The sequence below is a fragment of the Tenebrio molitor genome, chromosome X (assembly GCF_963966145.1).
Source record: "Tenebrio molitor chromosome X, icTenMoli1.1, whole genome shotgun sequence".
Classification (NCBI taxonomy): Eukaryota; Metazoa; Arthropoda; class Insecta; order Coleoptera; family Tenebrionidae; genus Tenebrio; species Tenebrio molitor.
In genome coordinates this window covers 9,670,617-9,692,485 of record NC_091055.1, presented here as the reverse complement: position 1 = coordinate 9,692,485, position 21,869 = coordinate 9,670,617, and the positions used below count along the sequence as shown (strand labels likewise).

At 35.3% G+C, this 21,869-nt stretch overlaps 1 protein-coding gene across 8 annotated transcripts in view; it reads right to left on the bottom strand.

The window, feature by feature from the left end:
• Nucleotides 1-17,176, bottom strand: part of LOC138140334 (latrophilin Cirl-like) — a 94,247-nt gene extending 77,071 nt beyond the window's left edge. For 4 of the 8 annotated variants that reach the window (XM_069061288.1, XM_069061286.1, XM_069061285.1 and 1 more), the window contains exon 1: nucleotides 16,655-17,174. The gene's annotated coding sequence lies outside the window, so the exon portion shown is untranslated. Of the gene's footprint in view, nucleotides 1-16,654 lie in introns of all 8 variants that reach the window. The other 4 variants (XR_011162487.1, XR_011162488.1, XM_069061293.1 and 1 more) reach the window with 3 other exon arrangements.
• Nucleotides 17,177-21,869: the final 4,693 nt, after the last annotated feature.

The window sequence follows — 21,869 nt, the reverse complement described above, 5'->3', positions numbered from 1 at the left end:
CCCGCCTCCGTTATTAAAAAACTCTGCCAAAATTACGCCTTAGTGAAGCCTCTCGCTCTTAATTTACCACAAAACGAACTTTTTTTCTTATTAACACAGAAATGTTAGTAATGTGTCTGTGAAGTAGGATTAAATGTTTGAAATTTCTGGAACCTCCGATGAGAATGTTGTTCGCTTCAATACAGCCGCAACCGTTTCTTTCTCTTTCTAATGTGGAAACAGGTAATGCTGAAGATAATGGTGCGGAGTTGTCACATGCGATTTAAGCATGCCGTTTGCGCATCAAAGTTATTCTGAATCTTGACTCAAAGGTATTATGGTCTGGTGTGACGACTCGAGATGAGCTCATTCAAAAGTGCAAATCGTCCATCGACAAAATCTAATCTTCTCCTGGATTAACATAGGTAGAACAAAATTGTTTGTCGACAAATAAACTGATGCACTGCGGACAAATATTGACAAACAAACATTTTAGCAAATTACACAATTTAATATTATAAGTGAATGTATAAAAGTGGTAGTGATGACAAAAATTAACCACACAAGATTCAGGAATGACAAGCAATTTATGATTTATCAATAAGAGGTGAATCGAGACTGTCACAAGAGTCGTTTACTCCGATCTCAAACCAAAGATCTGCACATAAGGGATGAAGTGCTCTAGTTATATGACGTCGTCAATAAGAAAATTTTTATGGTCTTTAAGAAACTGTAAAAGGACCGTTAAATGTCCAATGATATCGCTGCGATAATGTGCTGAAGGATAATCTGGACAAAATTGAAGTGATCTCATATTTTTGCAAAATAACTTTGTTATAGTAACCGAATCCCTTGGATTTAAGGGTCGCAGCACGTGCACCTACATTCTCAGAAGTCTATTCTTAGAGCCGTGTCCAAAGATTTATGACCGATGTCACTTTCTACCAGTTTTTGACGAGAGTATAACTGGTGAGGCAAAAGTGAGTCGGTGTAATTTTTAAATTTGTATTTGTGGAGAGGAACGATTGTCGAGATGAAACAACGGATTTTGTAACGGATCACTTGGGAGTCAGAAATTTTGGTGGACCGTTTCAAAGAGTCATATCTTATCGTGGTTATGTAAATTATGCAACGGCCATAATAAATCAATAAGTTGGCGAGTTCTATAAAATTCACGGTAATTTTTATATATTAACGAAAAAGGTGTGGGCGTTAGAATACGCTGTAAAGCTTTTAAAATAATCTTGAAAATAAACCGGCACCTACATATTTGTGTACTTAAATGTCACGTTATCGGGCAAATATCAATAGCGATGTCAGGGAAATGCATTTTCGTCATCGATGAACAGTGTCAATAATAATGTAGAAACTTATCGGTTGTTTGTTTATTTAATACACATCGTTGGGCACGGTCCCGTGGCTCGACCCCAAAAATGTGATAAGTCCATATGGGGCTTCACCCAAGATAACCGTTTAGGCCTAATTTTAATTTTATCGTCCTTTGTAGCGCCGCCACCGTTTATAAATAACTCTTTTTCCCGACTCGGAACGGTCAAATCTCGAAACGAAACGAGACCGCGTCTGCGAGCACCGAAAAGCAGTTTTATCGACAACAATACGAGCACGAAACATTTTTCAAAATCCCGATCGGTACTTGTCAAAATGAAATCCGAAAAATTCACATTCCTACGTATGTGAGTCAAATCCGATTGCCGTAAGACAAAGAGCGACCAGGTGAAAAAAATCTGTAACGAAATGAAGTTTGCACAAAGTGAAGAATTGTTGTAGTACCGAAAATAAAAACGTTTTGGTTGAAATTTCACGGCATTATTTATGTTTCCTGATTAGTGGTAGTTCAGTTTTCTGCTTTGCCTCACCGATGGAATGTTGGCGAAGCGGAATGGAAGAGGTTTAAGAGAGAGACTCTCGCACTTCAACGGCCTTGCAACTTAACGTAGTACCTGCCCGGTTAGTCGGCTCAAATGAGAGTTGAACGTCCGAAAGTGACCGATCATTTTGTTTCATCAATATCGAATAAACAATATTTTTATTGCCTAGTGTCGGAACTTCTAGGTCACTGGCGAATCCACCCCCACGTGGGTCTATCGTCACCGAAAAAGTACCAATCAAGCGAGACTCGGACAATTCGTGGGTCAGTACACTTTTACATTGTCTACTGGCCACTGTACCGACAGAAAACGAAGAAATCTCCTAGACGACGAACCTTGATGACTAGTACCACGGTACTCGGCCGATTAAAAAAATCAAAAATTTGAAATTACTCCACAAACCAGTTTCTCTGGTATTGCAGTTTTTGTCTTCCAATCAGACAGAAACAACAAGAAATTAAAGATGCAAAGTACTCTATCAGCTATCAGTACCTTTCACAACGCGCTTGATTTTGAAACAGTTATGACACACACCAAACCGAATGAAATATGTAGTTTGAAATATAGAACGTTTTACATTTGTCAAATTACTCTTGGTGTCAGCTGTTTTGAGATGAGACCGTTTTGAAAGACCGTTCTTGCCTACTTCTAAAAATACATCCTGATGTATTTTTATACAGAACTTATGAAATTTTCACCACCAATAAAAACAACACTCTTGTAACAATTAACATGTTTACAACGTACAAAATTGGATCCAGTTCAGCTCCGTGCGTAACTCCACATTTTAGATAGATGTCTCTCTTTATTAATCTCGTTAATTTTAAAACTGTTCTCAGACTAGTTGGCAATTACATTTCGATTTAGAGTTAAGTTTCTACTAATTTCCTCCTTGAAAGAGCATTCTTGATGTGAACTAATTGAGAAAGTACACTGCAACCGGTAGGAGTTTTCAAAATTACTTGCACTGCTCCACGAATTATTTGTGTGATGTTTGGTGATTTCAAAACTGACATTACTTCATGAATTCGGAAGTGGTTTCTCTCAAAGTACGCCTCAGATTTAAGCCATCAAGACAAAAAGTTGATATTTTCTCGGAAAAAAAACCGTGAATGTATCGACTCATTCAATTATTAGGTTGGCCTGAAATGGATAGGTGGACTTGACTACGCCCCCCGCACTTAGAACCAACATTTACTTCATTATTGAACGAAATTTCATCTGTTCCCATTTGTTGAATAAATAATAAACTGAATATATTGGTACGATGATACAATAACAGATCTGCATTTTTCCGTATACGTCGTAGAAAGATGTATTTAAATTCATTTTTAGACAGGAGTGATAAAAATACCATTTCAAGTACAAGAGGGAAAACGACAAAATAAAAGAGTATTTGTGGTTGAAACTTCTAAAATCAAGTCCAAATACATCGGGTAATCCTATTTTATTCACAATATTCTTTCTCAAAGAGAATAAAAGGCGGAATTTTCATTCACCTGACTATTAAATTTTTCCGAGTTTATAACACTAGACGCAATTTTATCGGAGTCGCGGTGTATCGTGCAACTACCCCATCCTAAAATTAGATCAAAGTTATATACGGTAGTAACAAGTTGTCAAAGGCATGTTATATCAATTAAATAACTAATTAGTTGTAAAACAAGTCGCAACAACTATCGATCAAGTCAAAGTTAGAATGCCACTGGTTTTTGTTGCGAAACTGGGGTATTCCATTAAACAACGCATTATTGAATTAGAAGTTGTCTAAGTCTAAACGCGATCAAACATCAATCGACAAAAAATTTAATCAGATCGCAAAAACGCGAATTAGACGAGAAGAAGTTCGTCGAGATGACAAAACTAGCAAAGTTGGAAATAGTGTGGTGATTTTTGCAAGAGTTCAAAACTCATTCTGCCCAAAATTGCGACACGATTCCAATCAAACTCGGTCTAGTTCTCGAAGTTAAAGATCACATTTTGAAGTCTACAAGAGAATAAATCGCGTCATAACGTAAACCCTTTCTAGCGAAATTAATTACTGTGTAATCTCGCAAGTAAAAATGAAACTTTTACAATCTATAAAGTTGGCGGAGTTGTACATGTTTCAAATAAATGGAAACTTTTAAGTGGTTCGGTGGGGGAAATTTAAATTTTTCTATAAAAATTCTGTTACCAGATAAGAGGGTGTGCAATTGTGGACGACTTATGATTTATTTATCGCAACACGAAGACGCCACGGGTAATATTTCCAGGACCTTTATTGACACATAGGTGGTCGGAATCGACTTCTCAGCGATCGAATAAAAAAATGGCGTTAAGGACAGGAGCCTGCTTAAGGATGAAAAATTTTCACTCGAAACTTATTTTACAGATATTAAGTTTTTTCACCGGCCAAATTGTATTACACGGTGATGACCCTGATGATGACTAAACAATCTGCAAACAATATCTGAAAAAATGACGAAATTAATAGAGCTTCATGTGAAAATTGCTTTTTATACTTCTAACCGGTGATTACCCTAAATTATTTATAACGGACCCCGACCTGTCAAGTCGATCCATTTTTTTTTCTCTCTTCACTCATCAATTATTTAATACACAAATAATTACTTTTGTCCGCAATCCGGTCGTGGAGAAATAAAACAATTAAAAAAAAAAATTCAACGCCCTGTATAAAAGCGTTCACTTTTGAGGCGTGTGCAAACTCGTTAAAAGTTTGGGGCCCCCAGATAAGTGTTTATTTAGTAATATTTTTTTATGGGGATTGTTAATGAGATCCGCGTTGCGTGGGAGGACGTAATTAATTAAAAGTTGTTTTAATTTCTCTAAATCGCAATTTTTAACTAAAAGCAATGCTTTTATTCGTGATTAGCTCGAAATCTAGACAACCAAGGAATTCAATATGACTAAACACACTTTTATGCGAAATTAAACATTGCTAATGTACACGCGAACTGTCATATTTCAAATGAATTACGTACAACACACAACATGTTCACTTCGCCGAATACACATTTTTATATAAATATCTAAATTCTTATCTCAGATTTTTTCCGGTCAGGTTTATAAAAAAATCAACGGAACATGATAGATAATCCATATTTAATTAAATGCGATCGATTGCGTGTACATACGTCTGTGTACGGTACGGGCAATAAGTGCAGCGACGACAGTAAGTACAGCATGCAGAATAAGTCCGGCGAATTTTTTAGATCGCTTTAATATGAAGGGTACAAAATGAAAGTGTAGAGGTTATCTACTCGAGTTTGTCGTCGTTCGATAATAATTGTTATATAAATAAAAATAATATTATGGACATGAAATGTGTGTCATCAAATTGGATACAATATATGTAATTGTTTTGAGAATTTTATAAAATTTTAAAAAGCAAATTCCGATTCGTTCGTTGGAGTGGTAATTTTGTTTCGTTCAATATCTTTCAGTCTAGCTGAACATTGTTTTAAAATTATCTCTTTGTGTGCAACAAACGAACAGAATTGATTTGAAATACATTACAAACACAAATATGGTGAACATTTTATTTGGGACGTATATCATAAAATATTTGTGACATAACTGTTATTAACCGATAGAAAAGCATCAGTTATGGAGAAAACAACATCAAGTTTAGTTTCATGGTGAGATTATCAAGTGATATAAGCAATTCGTTTTATGTCAGTTGTAAAGGAAATGTGTTTAAAACAAACATGTATTCGATGAATTGTAAACAAAACTAAAAGTGCTATATTTCAGCGGTTCAAGACCACATGCATTGCTACTTAAATTCGAAACGTCAGTTTCGGAAACAATTCAATTAAATTTTGTAAGAATTTATCACCGACTAATTAATAAAAACGTCGGTAATTTCGGCCAGGACAGTGAACTAGCGACAACTTTTGTGTCCAAGGCCGCACTCTAATCTCAGTTTAATATATATTTTCGTGTAAGTTTTTTCTCGATAAAATTAAGCCATTAGCATGATTATAAAACTGAAATAATACAGCGAAAAAATTCGAGTTTTAAACGATTCGAGTGCAAAAACGAGTAGCTTTTATGTCTCACGTTGGCGGGATCAGCTCTGGCCGAAAACATACTCTTTGCGTGTAATTTCTTTTGTGTTTATCTAAGGTCGGTTGAACTTGGAGGTTTTGGCGGTGGTTCGTGTTGTTTTGAAAACCGCGGTGGATCGTTGCGGTTTGAAAAATTCCCAAACGCGGACTGTCGTTGGGGGTGGGTGCGCATCCTGCAAGCGGGGCTGGGCCTGTCAGGGTTGTATTTTGAGTGTCAGTGCCTTGGGCGCACATTCCGCGCCCATACGTGTTTTGGCAGAGTCGGAACACTCACCTCGACAGAATTAATGGAGTTGGAGATAGCATAATGCTGTTCGCTTGTTCGAATCATATACAGGTATCAAAAACAGATTAAAATTTCGAGTTTTGTATTTAATGTGTGCGTACATTTAAAATTGATAGCACTACCTTTATTAATGGATATGGGCTGAAAGGCTAGCCTGTATTAATGCTGTAGATCACGAGAGTTGATGGCTCGTGTATTTCAGAGTTTTGTTTTAACGAATCTCATTTACTGGCTTTTACGCCTACTTATACGTTTATCTCTTTCTCCGACTCGAATTTGTGTCGTTTCCTTTTATCATCCTGATCGTTTTCGTATAAAATCTGGAAAACCTTATCCATAATGCTAAGAGCTCGTGCGTTAGCTCTTGCTGATGGTGGTGCTCCGTCAAAGACCAACTTGCAACTCGTCTCGTTTTATTACGGTCGCCAACCCCTCTTAATTCTCCAAAACTGCATCTGATACATAATGCACCACGACAAAAGCTAAGCCGCATTAACTTGAAATATTACTTTTTTAATCATAATGCCTCGTTCGGGCTCCCGGTCTATTATCCAAACCACCTTCAACGTCCCAACTTCCACAATTTTACCGACCAGATGAATATTCCACAACAAAATTTTCATACTACCCCTAACCCTAACTCTTTAAGTCATTTTGCATTTCATACCCCTTCTTTGCATTCCTCCTTGTTCATTTTTAAATCTTTAATTAGAGCTGTTCTTTTCTTAGCTCCCTTCTCGCACCTTCAATGCACCCAATCCACCCTGCTAACGCGAATCCGTTTCCCTCTTTTCTTTCCTTTCAGTTCTTCTTTTAATTTTCACCTCACATTCAGCCATTTTCCCCACAGAGTATTACCAAAACACATACAATGTATAGTCCACAAAAAATTCACGGCTTAATCGAATCTTCTACAAAACTGTGTTATCGGTGTTAGATTTAAAAAATTTAACTCGAGTATTCTTATTTCTCTATTTTCATTAAGCGGCATCGAAAAACAACGAAACGCCGTTAACAGTGCACGTCCAGTTAAATGTGATCGAGGAGTACAACGTGAGCAGTAAGTGCAGCAAAGGCGACGAGTACAACATGGGGAACAAGTGCTGCAAACCATATAAAACTCAACAATTTCCACAATTCTATTTTTACGAAATCAATAACTTAATCAATACAATGGATTGTTGAAAATTACTATTGGAATATAGTGGATTATGCAAGGCAATTAACATAATAAAAAATGAAAGTTATGTACTCGATTCGTTCCTGTCTAATTTTATGACAAATAGAAAATAAATTCTCGTAAAAAACTTCTTAACCAATTTAAATAAATTATGACTTTTTGAAAATAAATATTTGTTTGGGCCTTTTTCAACAAATTCCCCAAATTCCGACCCCCTTGGTTGGACTAATGTTTTTGTTGAAGTCTTCATAAAATTCTAATTTTCAAAATTGTTTACGAAATAGTGTCACATCAGTGCATTATCCAAAATTATCATTTTCAACAGAGTATTTAAATTTTTTTTTGGCTAATCTTTACAGATTTCTATTTGGAGTAAGATTTGCTGTGTTGTGAATTTATTTGGTTAAATTTTTTATATATTTGAGTGCACACTCAATTCAACTTCAGTTTTAGTCCATATTTTTTTGACATAAAAAAATTTCGAAAAAAAGTGAAAAAAAAACGGATGATAATTTTTATTGAAAATTGTTGAATTGTTGAAAGAAAAAGGCGCTTCTGTAATACAACTTGACAAGATAGGTTATGTCAATTCTTTATTTCCATAAAGTTACAATATGGAGTGTTCAAATGAAAAGTAACCAATCAATCAATCAATGCCTTTGAATTTTTCACATTGTGAAATATGTCTTAGCTTAGAAGATCAATGACAAAGGTTAGGTTAGGACCACGTTAAGAAGTGACATTTTGGTTAAATCTATTTTATATGTAATGTGAGTGCTAGGTTATCAAAAAGGTTTATAATTAGAGAAGGACATGTCTCTAGCTATACTTCGTCCAGCGAGAGATTGGGAGATTTAAAATTGTAGGCTTGTAACCCAACACTACAAAATGCACTAGAATACATTAATTAGCGCATACTTTCAGGGCAAAAATGTTTACTGCTTGAAGGATATATGTATTTCAAATTTTACGTGCGTTAGGTACCACTTTCTCTACGTAGAATTTAGTGATTTTTATGTCAACCAATCTCTCGCTGGACAAACTGTACATGTTTGGTAACACTGAGAAAACCTCTTAATTTGACGGAAGTCGCAGCGATGTATAATCTGTAAAATTTTAGGTTAAATGTGTTTTTTATGTTGAAAGCATTAAATGGACACCAAGACAATTTTAAAATCACTGTAGATGTTGATGTTTTTGGGGCATTTTCCATTATATCTTGAGCATTAGCAACAATTTCGTATGTGGATTTTCGAACTGCTTCACTGCCTGGTTTTCGCCAAACAAGACCAGTTCCACGAAACAAATTTACAGCTCTGTCCAAAGTTTTCTTAAACTCTATGAATCTACAGTAAAATTTGGAAATTCAGCTTAAAATTCTTCAATACAATTTTGCATCGAATAAACCCAAACTCCCCCAACTTTGGTACCGTTTCGAAAATAACTTTCGATTAAAAAAGTTTTATGTTTCACAATGAAAACCATCGTGAAATTAAAAAAAAAAAAACCAATGTTGTTTACTTGTGAGCAGTTGATTTATTATAATTCCACAGAAAAAAACGTTACACTCGCAAAACACAACTGACATCTGTCAAAGCAAGCATCATCCCCTTTTCGCTTCTTCTTTCATCAAAAAATCATCGTAGCCAACTTGATGAACTTTTCATTTGGAAACCCGTTAGTTTTAACTGAAATATTGATAGACTTTTGTCGTAAGTAGAAACAAGACAACACTTTGTTTATAAACGTTTTATAGAAGATGGCTTCTTCTGGATAATAAAAATAATTTCAAAAAAGTAGTATATTATGATATGAATCTTATAAGAAGCATTTTGTAGCACGCACGAGTTTAGGGCAAGACGAGCTTGCAAGGAGTGCCATAAAGGAGCAAGTGCTACAAAATGCCTTATAAACGAGATATCATTCATACACTATTTTTTCTACTTTGCACCTTTTAAACCATTTTTAAGCGAAAATGAACCATTTTTCAAATTTGGGAAATTTTGTAGTGGTTGGCAACAAAATAAATGTCATTGTTTGAAAGATTCAAGGCGCCATTCGACGACACGACCAGAAAGAAGCACAATAGTTCGCGGTAAAAGCAATTTTCACCAAAATGTTGTGGACAGCAATTTACCAGGGATTAGTCTAACTGGCCAAGACACATTTAATGTTTGCAACAATTGTATATTCCACGGAAACAACAACTTACATTAAAATTCGTTTTGTTTTGACGGTTATTTGACATTTGATTTTCGTCATGCCAACCTTGAAAAAGTAAATTGCACTAGTATGTTTCGATACGCAAATTTCTATTATAGCACGCAAAATGCGTGTCGTAATAGCTTTCATATAGACCCAAAGTAGAAAAAAACATTTAGGCTTTAGGCTTTTTTCCTAAGTAAAACGTGATTCACGAATAGTGTCTGATTTAGCGCCTTTATTCCTGCAACATAAATTACTCTCTCATAGAATACTTCGCTGTTTTTCAATTTGAATAAAATTTTGTGATCATAGTAATCCGATTTCAGAAAAATGAAACAAGAGTGTCAATCAAACGTGTCAAAATAATTATATTTTTGTAAATAAATCAGACACCATTCGTGAATCACCCTGTATAAACATTTTTTTTAATTTGCAAAAAGTTCCAATATGTTTATATGTCTTACAAATTTGAAATTCTCTACATTTTTAATGACGGATTATGAAACACGACATCATTTTTAGTACCTTTCTGTAAAAAAGGTTTTGGGACATTTTACTTTGAAAAAGTGAATCTGTTTGTGGACTTTTTGAGAAATGAAATTGGCCCAATTTAACACCAGATTTTTTTTAATGTTCAAAATAAATTTGAGAATCGACTACTATTATTTTAACATCAAACGGTGACAATTTTCAACATTTAATACCATTAAAATTCCAACATTTATTACCTAATTTGTATATTGAACTTGTAACAAAAATCTTATTAATTTTTTGTTTGTTATTCTTAACAACATAATAATACATGTTTCTGTCCTATTTAGGCTTTCAGGCTTTTATTAATTCATTTTCTTTGCTCTAACCAAGTGAACTTAATTTTTTGATCGATTAAATTATTAATTTTTTTAAACTTCAAAGTATAATATCTCGCAAACTTTCCTTTGTAACCTGCCGCTTTTTTTACACAGACGAACCAAAAAGATGTGCTCTTACTAAAATCTTGAAGTGGGGGTGGGTGCCTTGGGGTAGCTGGAAGCGGAGTCATGACGTGACATCTATTCTAAATTACGTCTACCTATGTGTGCCGCTTACTCTTAGATTTTCAAATTTGTAAGGTTAAAAACACCAGAAATAAACGCATCCGAACTTTTGGCGCGAACACGAATATACGAATATGTATATAAAAAAAAATTATAACAGATAATTATTTATTTAAAAAATAAAGTGGTGCCGAAGTCTAGTTACTCAACGTCATAACAACTACATAAAAAAACTATATAAGTTTAAATTGAACAGACAATAATACGTTAACACGAATATAAAAACAATTATCGTAGAAGAAAATAAAAATCAAATTGACAATATGTTCATTATAAAGAACGTTGTATGCGTATTACATATATGTATACATATATTTTAAGTATCCGTAAAGCCCCAATTGTATTTAATATACATACATATTTCGAAACCTTTAAAAACACAGAACGTATTATGGAGAATGATTATATGATAAAGTAGAATTCCCAAATTGTACTAATTTTGTTGCTTAAGAATTTGGACTTCTATGTAGGTATAGATAATCTGAATTATAAAAGAGTAAAATAATTTTGTAAGACAAAACAGACACCATCTTTCTATGGCAAGGGCAACAGATTTATTGATGCATCCTTCTCATTCTCCACACTTGGTTCCATCTGATTTTTATTTATTTGGACGAGTGAAAAAATTCTCGCATGGAATCGAATTTGTTTGACAACGCTGGTGGAAAGCTTGAACTATTTACTAAAAATTTTTGACCGCGTTGGCATTTTGTTGGGCAAACTGTGACATACATAAACGAATAAAAATTTAATGCTATAAAATGAAAACCGTAATGTGTGGCAAAGCAGAATCTAAATTGCACTCCGAACGTAAAAATCAATAGAATGCGTGTCAGAAAATTTATTTAAAATATGGAAGTTGAATAAACGATAAAATTTTATCTGGAAATCGAAATGTCGACGCTCAATGGATCAACAAACAATAACTGTCACTCAGAAGGCAAAAATCGTTGATACCAGTATCGACGAGTCAAAAAATAATTACGTCTTGATATGGTACATGGATGCAAATTGCGGGTGATGTTCGATTCGCGTTACATCATGATAATTGCAGCCTCAGTTCAGATTACGTAAATGACGTAATATTTGTCGGGAAAGCTTCGACATGGTGGTATTTTGTTCGTCGGAGGACTTCCCCCTTAGAACAAATAAATAATTGTGAGCGATTTTTCAGGAAAAAGCGAGCCTCGTCGATTTTTTCGTCGGATGTGTACTTTTTGGTCGTGCATGTGGTAAAAGCGGCGCTACCGGCGGCAAACCAATACGTCTATTGAAGATTAATTTGATATCAATGCGCTACAAGGAATTCGCCTTTCACAACACCTATAATCGCCGTCCTAAGAAAACGCCTCAAAAATCGATTCTTGCCTAGATATGCACGTTTAAGTTATGCCAACTCATTCGAAAGATGATATTAGTATACATTCAAATCAGTGAAGGAGAAATCAATGATAAAATTTCACCATTTTGCTTTTGTTGCTTTGTTACACGCGCGCATAAATACTTTGCGAAATCGAACCAATAACAATAATAAAATCATTATCTATGTGACTGTCGTTTACCTCGGTGCCATTTACACCACCTTCAAATTTCGCTCATCCGCTCCCCGACACCACCAACAAATAACGTCGAATATTTCATTTCGACGCATATTATCGACACGCTATTTACCGAATTTGACGGTCGAAAATTCGCAAAAATATGCACAAGACCTTAAAGACGTCGGAGAACGACAGGTGCTATAGCGCCATTAAAAGCATGCAAATCACCAGAAAATTCTCCACTAGTTCGGTGATTCAAACATCAGAATGCCATCGACAGTACGACAGTTGGTAAATGAGGTTCAAAAAGTATATAAACTTATAATTTGATTTTATATCCTTGTCTTTCCTCGGATTATAAATTCGAATTTCATTAACGTTACTTGTCACAATGGCAGCTCGTTTTTTTATACGAAATGACTCAAGAATTTCTTTATCCGATCGAACGAAAAATGCCTGAATTACTGTTTCAAATTTACAAGAACAAAATCATTTGTCACTGTAACAAGAAAAAGAATGGCGGTTTAACTTACAACTTGTAACTTATAGGTAAAGTACTCCTGATTCTTATCACCACGGTGTATTTAATATGTAAATATTTAAATTTCAGCGCAATACATGCAATCAACCTCAAGATAAAATTTAACTCTCTGAAATATGAATTTTTACCTTTACGGTCTCGAATGTGCGAATGCAAAATATTTTTCTTGGACGCTTTTAACAACAGTACTTCGCGTATCGAATGTAAACAGCTAAACATGCTCTCATTACGAAACGGTCAACTGTTTCGCCCAAAAACAACACCAACTCAAAATGCTCAAGGCAAATTAAATACACCAACATTTCAAAATTACTTACCAACTTGCGACTGTCAGAAGACATCTCACTTTTATTACTCTTCGGTTATTGCATTCTGTGTAATTTCTACTGTTTGTATTTTTAAACTAAACATTCTTTTCCTACTGCTTATCATGATTTGACCGTGTCGTCGTTATGAACCAACACAAAAATCTTTATTCAAAACAAAACAAAAATTATCACAACCTGTGTGTGATTATTCAAATCATTCAAATATTTTCTTTGAAACGATTAGAATTTCATCGGCGACACTGCTATTACTGATTTATTAATATCGACAAGTTGTGCAATGGCTCTTTTCCGGTACTAATAACACCCGGCACTGGACGACCATGATTTATAATCGATGGTCTGGACTGGATAATAAAAACTGCATTCGAAAGAATTTTCAAGTGGAAATGCTATAATTTGTTTTCATTGCTTGTACAAAACGAGCAATAGCAAAAAATGTAGTCGAAATGGTAAGCGCTCTAATTAAAGCTTGTTTAATACAAAGACAACTTATTAGAGCTGTTCCAACCTACGCAGTCTGATGAAAGAAACTTATTGTCAACTTGTAAAATGATCCTTGAATTAAAATCGTCAAGATTTCAGTAGAGACACTGTTAATGCTGAATTATTAATTAATTTCGACAAGTTGGTACAACCTCACTATTATTATTATTATAAACAACTAGTACTAGACGAATTTTTGTTCCAAACAGGTACTGATCGCGACTTGTCCTTTAATACTAATTTTTCCGAAATGAGTTATTAAAACGGTCCGACCCACACGATTGGCATGAAAGAAGTTATTGTTCGTTTGCGAAACAATTCTTTTCGAAACACCATCAATAGTTGAATGGAGACATTGTTAATGGCAATTTATTAAAACGCGAAGATTGCGTAACAGATTAAGCGCCTAGTACCGAATGACCATATTATATTCCTGAGCCGGAGCGCAAAATTCGGTTAATTTGCAAGAACAGCCAGTCAGAACTATTCCAAACCTACACAATTTGGATCACGGAATTTATTGTCACCTTACGAAACGATTCTTCTTGTATAACAGCTAATAACTCAGTAAAGACGTTGTTATTGGTGATTTATTAACACGGACGGGTTGTGCAATAGCTCTTTCGGATGCTATTTGCGCCGAGTATCGGGTGACCATGATCTATAATTCAACCACCCACCGGCACTCTTCAATCGACTTATTGGGGAGTCGAATCGCACTTTTTTCCACTGCTGAAATTATGAAAGTGACAATAATTGTTCCTCCTTGGGGAGTTTTCGGGAGAGCGTCGCACCCTCGCCGCCACCCTACAACATTATTGAACGTCCTGAGCACGTGAAAATACGTTTACGACAACCGGCCGCAAGAGGAACAAAGAGAATGGCCGACGCGTAAATAATAAATATTCCAAGAAAAAATCGAAACGGGAGTGAGTAGCCAGCCAGTGCGTATTTCCAAATTGTGCACTTTGGAGGCCACTCCAAGTGCGGCGGGCGTCCTCTTTTCGCCCTCGAATCCTCCATGGTAGTTTTTTTTTCGACACTCCACATAGGTAGAATTCCAACCGTTTTGTGGTCTGTGTGCCGGTTCGCGATTTCCATCATGTGAAGAGGTCGGACTGCGTTGCTTTTAATTTCGGTAGGAGGATTCTCGGCTGGAATAATTTATAAAAGTGCATTTAACAGTAGTAATAATTGAGAACGTTCTCGGATGTCTGCTGTGTTATTTATACCCTCACGTCGCCATTCTATTTTTGTAATGGAAGACGCGACTTCGGCCCGAATCATATTTAATAGAGATTATTTTGAATAAAAAACAACTCTACGCACAAATGTCACACGAGATTGACACACACGAACAATTAATAATGGAAAAAGTTCAAACGACTATCGTGCAATTACGACCCCTTTGATGCACGATCGTTTACTACTAAATACTAATACAAATAGCGCTTCTTTCTGTCCATACAAGACTTGCCAAGCTACCTGTCTGAATTCTCGGTAGATCATTAAAATTTTTCATAATATTATGTACATCATGTGCCGAATATTATCATAACGTGTTGGGACAATTTTATTGCCCTCTCCCCACAAAACATGATAAAATCAAGAGATAACCCCACTTTTCACGTTTGCAGCAAATATCAAAATCCACTCAAATCGACTAAACAGACATTCCAGCTTTCCCAGAGGAGTGTCTTTAATTGGTATATCAATAAGAAAGCAAACACACTTTTTCAACCCCTTGTTACTGTTTATTTTATGATCCACCAGAATCAACTTGGTGGATCTTTCACGAGTTGCTGTTGGTCTTTTTTCTTGACTCTAAATCTTACGTACCCCTGTGTTTTCACAATAAGAATGTTGATCTTTTTTCCTTGCGCAAACGGAATAATAAATTGGACTAACTCACAAAATTATTAGGGTTGTTTCGTTTGGAACGACTTCCAATAGGTACCCGGCGTCGAAACTGAACCACCATCTTGTATCCCGGACGATATTAAAATGTGTTAAAAAAAAATCAATTCAAAAATTAAAAGAAAGTGAGACTACCTGTATCAAAAACAAAAGAGCGATGCGTCTGAAGCTGTGTTGCCACATCGGCTTGATCTCAACCACGTCTGCACCATTCTATGTAGATCCCAGCTTGATAGAACATGTTTCTACTTTGAACTATCAAATTATTGCCTTGATTAAATTAAAAATACCTTAATTTAACCTCATCATGTAATTATCTCCGGTTAAAAAAATATAAAACTTTTATCTCAACTTCCGGTATTCGTATCTGTATATTTTCCTGTAATTGGTGTAGGGACGCGAGGATAACTGATGACGAAACAAAAAAATAATTGGGAATTAAAATAATATTGAGCCATGCCATGCCTCATATTTATGGCCTCTCGGATTTTGTGACAAATAAAAATGCCCCCTCGTGACGATAGTAAAAAAAAAGAAAACGAAAAATTGTCCAAATTAATGTGACTGTCATTGATTCTAATGCGAGTGGAAGAAATATCATGTCCCGCAATATTTAATGTTAATTATATGATGTTATGAGCTTTCTCGGATACAAACAAAAGGGACCACCAACATCTAAAAGATTCGAACACGTTCATTAAATTGCCCAACGACTAGAAATAATGACATACAAGTTTCATTAGTGATTTGAACATATTTTTTTGACAATAGAGTCGTTGTTTTGAGCGACGAGAGTGAGAAAGCTTGAAGTTCAACAATGGATGAGTGGTAAGCGATTTGCGTAATTTCGAAAATGTGGGACAAAAGGTTGGTAAGTTGGAAAGAAAAGTGTTTTGCTTGAGGTAAAGCCATCCGACGGCAGCCATTTTACCGCTTTGATGATGAGATTAAAAGAAGTTTTCCCCATTATTGAAAGACTCGATGCCGGCAACAGAACTTTCGTGAACGGTAATTTTTATAATTTTCTGTCCTGTTGGGTGCAGCCTCGGCTTGCTTTCGTCAATCAGACGGAATCGAGAATTCGGCGATTTTCGAGCTGAGACGAGCACCGGCAAAGACGAAACGTAAACATACCTTTAATATAGTCCTCGGCAACTTATCACACAAACACTCTCGTGTACATATTGTATATAATCACAAGGCACAGCATAAAACACTGAAAACCACCGAAAACACTCTCTAAATGTATGCATTTAAAAACTTCGCTGCGAGTTCCATTTGCCGACTATTTCTCAGCAAACAATCCATTATAAACAACCACAATTAAATACGACCCCATTTATAACCACCGCTACAATCCGCAACTCAAAAATAAGTTTTGTAAACTTCGGGGATGATCACTCGCTGCCACCACAAAAACTAAAAAACAACGTTGGTACAATTGTTTTATGTTATGCTGTCATATAAACATCGAGTAGAGTGTCCGTGTGGAGTGTCGTTTCTGTGAAAAATTTCCAGTCGGTTCGAGTTCAAACACTTTTCTGTGCAAATGTTGGCAATGTTGCGTTCAAGTTGGAACTGATGGCGAGCTGGACGCTTTTACATCGAACTGCAGCGGCGGCAAGAACTCAACTAAAACTACATCTCACAAATCGGATTCCCTCAACGAATGGCGCCGAACTGCGCACGACTACTACGTCACCACTTCCAATAGGGAAACCGGGAAATTCGTAATATAAACTACGTAAAAATAATTGTGGCTGATAATTCGAGCGAAAACAAAAATCACGCGAAACATCGACCACTTCGCGGTTCGAGCCGTCGACATTAATTGTCACTCGGTTCGACGCTGGCGATTACACCGCCCCAAATAGTCTATCAAATAGACTATACTTGTAGAAATGCGCTCACTTTTTCTTTCGCGATGCTGTTCTTTCAAACGGTGGAAAATACATAATCGACTGAATTTTAGTAGCGCCATAAACTGTGTAAAACATAAAGCTGACAACAATGGCCGAAAATAGCGTAAACTGAACAAATATCATCATCATGCATGTTTGGCTGCTTCAATTAATTTTTATGTGGTCCTTCGAAACGGATAAAATCATGTTGCTCGATGTTCTTTACGTACCAGTAAATCCGTGAATGAGCAAGTGGAATTTAAGGTTGTATTTAACACGTTTTTTCATGTCGTAACTTAATAAATACAAATTTTTGCGGTTAGTTATGGCTCAACAATAAATAATAAACTGGCCGAATTTGCGGCAGAATCGATTATTTATAAGCAATATGAAAATCGAGAAAAAACAATAAATCTCTAAAACAATTACGTTTAATTTATTATTTTACATTTATATCAAATGTACAATTGCCTAACTTATTATGCAGATTAACAGAACAATGCGACTAAATATAAAATATGTACGCACAGATATCAGGATATCACATTATTTCCAATCGTGTTGCATTTTTTTTATCGATCACCGAATCTTGACTCCGATAAGTGCACGCACACTTTCATTCATTCGGAGGGACATTATTTATCTTTAGTAGTGAACGTAGTAAAGTCAGATTTGTTGGAATTGCTAGATGGTCTGATTTTGTTCTTTATTAGACCAAATGTTTTCTGTAGGGACGAAATCGGTTGATTCCGACGTCCATCGCGTAAAGTAGGGCGAATACTTTGTATCGTTATCTTATTGAAAATGAAATAATTTTAATTTATGCAACAAGTGCATGAAGTAGTACTTTTTCTCACGAATGGGAAGTTTTACAATCGGCAATCCCATGAGTGAAAAAAAGCACTTTATGCACGACTTCCGTACAATATTTTTTTCTACAATTAGAAAGACAAGCATCATCAAAACATAAATTCAAAATTTGATGTTTCTAAAGTCTAGATCGCGAAACTATTTAAATTGTTTGCTGCAAGTATTTGCATAATGCTCGAGTTAAATTCACTAAAGTGGTACAGTTTTTTTAAGTCGGAGAAAAAATATTTTCAAATGCAAATTACTTTGTCAATAATATACTAATATTGTTCTACAATATCTGTGTGTACAAAGAGTAATACATTTTAGTTTGTATTTGATAAACTAGTTTCGTATTTTCCATAAAATAGTCCACATGAAAATGCGAGATTTTATTTAAATTGTTGTTAATTTCCACTTTTGTCAAATTTGCTAAACTATACTAACAATGCGTTCATTCAAATTCTGTTGATATTTAAACAAACGAAACAGTGTAACTGTTTTCGTACATCAGCAGCTTTAAATAATGAGCTAAAATAGAAAATTCACAATACTGTAATACTATTTATGTACAAAACATATTCCCATTTATGAGTACATAAATTCATCATCGATTTAAATTCTGTTGTATTATATTTAATGCGTAGTTTTGCTTACGCCTCATTGGATAAAATTTTTGATAGGGCACTCCGCTCCAATCGATTTAATTCTCCCCAATCAGTTTTACAATTTTCGATATTAATTTAAACAATGATGGAAGACAATTTAATTTCATTTTGGAAAACATCCGTCTGGTGTTCGAAAATAGTTCAGAAAATGTGTCTCGTTCTGTCAATCGATTTAAATATTTTTGTAGAAGCAGAACGGTCGAGAGAAAATTGTTAAAATTTGCAGCAGAGTCGGGGGTTAGCTCGCTAGTTAGGTAAAATGGCAAGTGAAGTTAGTATCGAGAGAGCCATTCGAAGTAGTCTAGTAGGGGGACAATTAGGGAACCGTATCCTATACGTTATCGTAATCGAGTTAGAAGCACTAATTCGAACTTGTGAATGTGCCGTTAACAATTGCGAAAATCTCTAAGTAGTTCTTATTAGGACAATAATTTATAAATATGATCGCGCCGCCCTAATGTAGGTGCTTAATCACAACTAATTTCGTTTTTGCCTCAGAGTTGTCGATTTTTTCCGAATAACTGTTTCCCTATTGCTCTTGCAATTAGTCATAATACAACAGATTAGAGAAAACTCAGGAGGTTTGTCTCGGTAATTATTTATTACCACGACGGGGATTCGTTAAATTAATAATTAAATGCTAGACCCGAACGCCTACTTTAAAAAATTAAATCACAACACAACACCGCTGCCATTGTCCATAAACAACTATCCGTTACATTCTAAACCGAACACGCACGAATCAACATGCTAGTCCAGAAAAAAACCACATGCAAATCCGACCCCCGAACATATTTCATTAGGTGCACACAAATCCGCCCTAACGTTATTTATTCCTGGGTATTATTATTACTCTTGTTCGCATGTTCTACATGTCTTTTTTGTTCGAAAGAACGCTAAAGACACAACAAACACGTGTCAGACGATATTTGCGACATTTACGCTCTTTAATATATCCACCTTAACTCTTGACGGCAGGTTAAGTGGGAATAAGGGAATTTGGAGGTCCTCCAGAGACGCTGCATCCGTGATCTAGATACTCAACAACACCTGGACGCTCTTGTTACATTTATTGTTATTATTAGGATTTGAACATCCCTAATACAAATCAAGGCCCGATTTTCCCAACAGAGTTAATAGTGACGGCAAACTTTCTGATTTAGCCCTCCACAGAAGAAGTACACATGTTGACTGTTCAATTCCGTCCAATTTTGAATGTTCAGTCGGAGAACTGGTGTTTCGCTCGAACGATGACATCAAAATCGATCGTTTAATATCAGACTAGTGTCTGAAAATTAGCGACGACTATTACATATGTACTTGTAAACCTGAATATTGGTAATCGGAATCGATCACAATTATCTCATTAACGGGCAAAATATGCCTAAAACATATCATTTCACCTAGTTCTTTGGAAAATATGTCTTATTTATTATTGGCTAAAGTTGGCTAAAAGATTAATTTTCTCTAAATTGAACAGCGTGCGTCCTTTGTTTCTTCTAGATGAGGCAACTGTCTATCCTTTGATGACCACAGGCTTTAGCTGTGTTGTTCACTGAAACAAATCACGCTGAAGGAGATAGAGGTCCGATTCTTGCATCATTGGGTTTCTCTTATTGAACAGAATCGATCTAGTGACGTAGCAAATTTCAAAAATTTACTTTAACGATTATGATTTCTAGAAAATGAAACAGATATCGCAACAACTCCGCTGCAATTATTTTATCTCTAAATATTTGAACTGCTCACAAGTATTTATTTTTAATTGCGTTTATAATTACACCAACATAGTTTATATAAATACTCACTCTCATTTGTTATCACGTGATGTAAAAAGATATTACCTTTCCGTAAACATAATGAATAAATTTTCCAGTAAATTTGCAATGGAAATTAATTCCTAAAAACTAACTTTTTTCAAAAGATAAAATTATTTTACAGGATCTAAACAATGTTGAAATTGTTGTAACTCCTTTTAAGCTGATTCAAAACTTTGTACAATAACATTTTATACAAATCTGTGTACATTTTACACAACATTAAATTTAGAATTTATGGCAGCCTACACGCCTTTTTGGAACGTAAATCGAAATCGGATTATCGTCGATAAATTAGAATGAAACAAAATTTTATCAACAGTATTAAGTACGTCGCTTATATTATGATGAGTCACCGTTTAACCCAACCGATAAGCGATTGAAACCGGTTTGGTTACAACTTAATCACGTCGATGTTTGAGACACACAAACATCTAATATCGCTCGCGCCATATTTTAATTATCAATTGTTGATTGGTAACAGATTTGTTGCGTGTAACAACACGAGTATGTAACGATGTGAAAATAAGTTGAGTGGATTTCTTCAAGTTAATTATTTGTAGAGTGGTTAAGCTTAGTACGGATTTGCTACTTGTCTTAAATCTCAGTTTCTCTTCAAGTTTTAGACGCAACTACCGTTTCGCGTTTCTTTTTTTTGTCCAGTATCGCCAACTGTTTCGGCATGGTGTAATTACAACCGGGAGCTCTGCGATTTTAGTATAATAATAATTATTATAATCTGTGTTTTGATGCGACAAGTTCGGATCCCAGTCCATAACCTTCAATTAAAATACTGTAAAGTTTAAGGTTAATGCGAGGTGTTCTCCGAGACGATGTTCATGAACTTAACAGTACTTGAGATTTTTTCTTTGTCTGGCGGTGTTTTACGGTTTATGGGGCAGATGAATAGAGAGCTGACTCCGGTTAAAACAAAATGTCCGGTGGTTCGATTCCAGCGTTTATCGGTGTTATAATTCTTATCATTCCTCATTCCCACTCCACCTCTTTCGCAGAGTTTCATCAGTTCAAAACTTCATTCATTTGTTACTTTTCGACGATTTGCTGACGATCTATTGTTAGCATCTCGTGTCAGTACTAGACGTCAGTCGGTGTT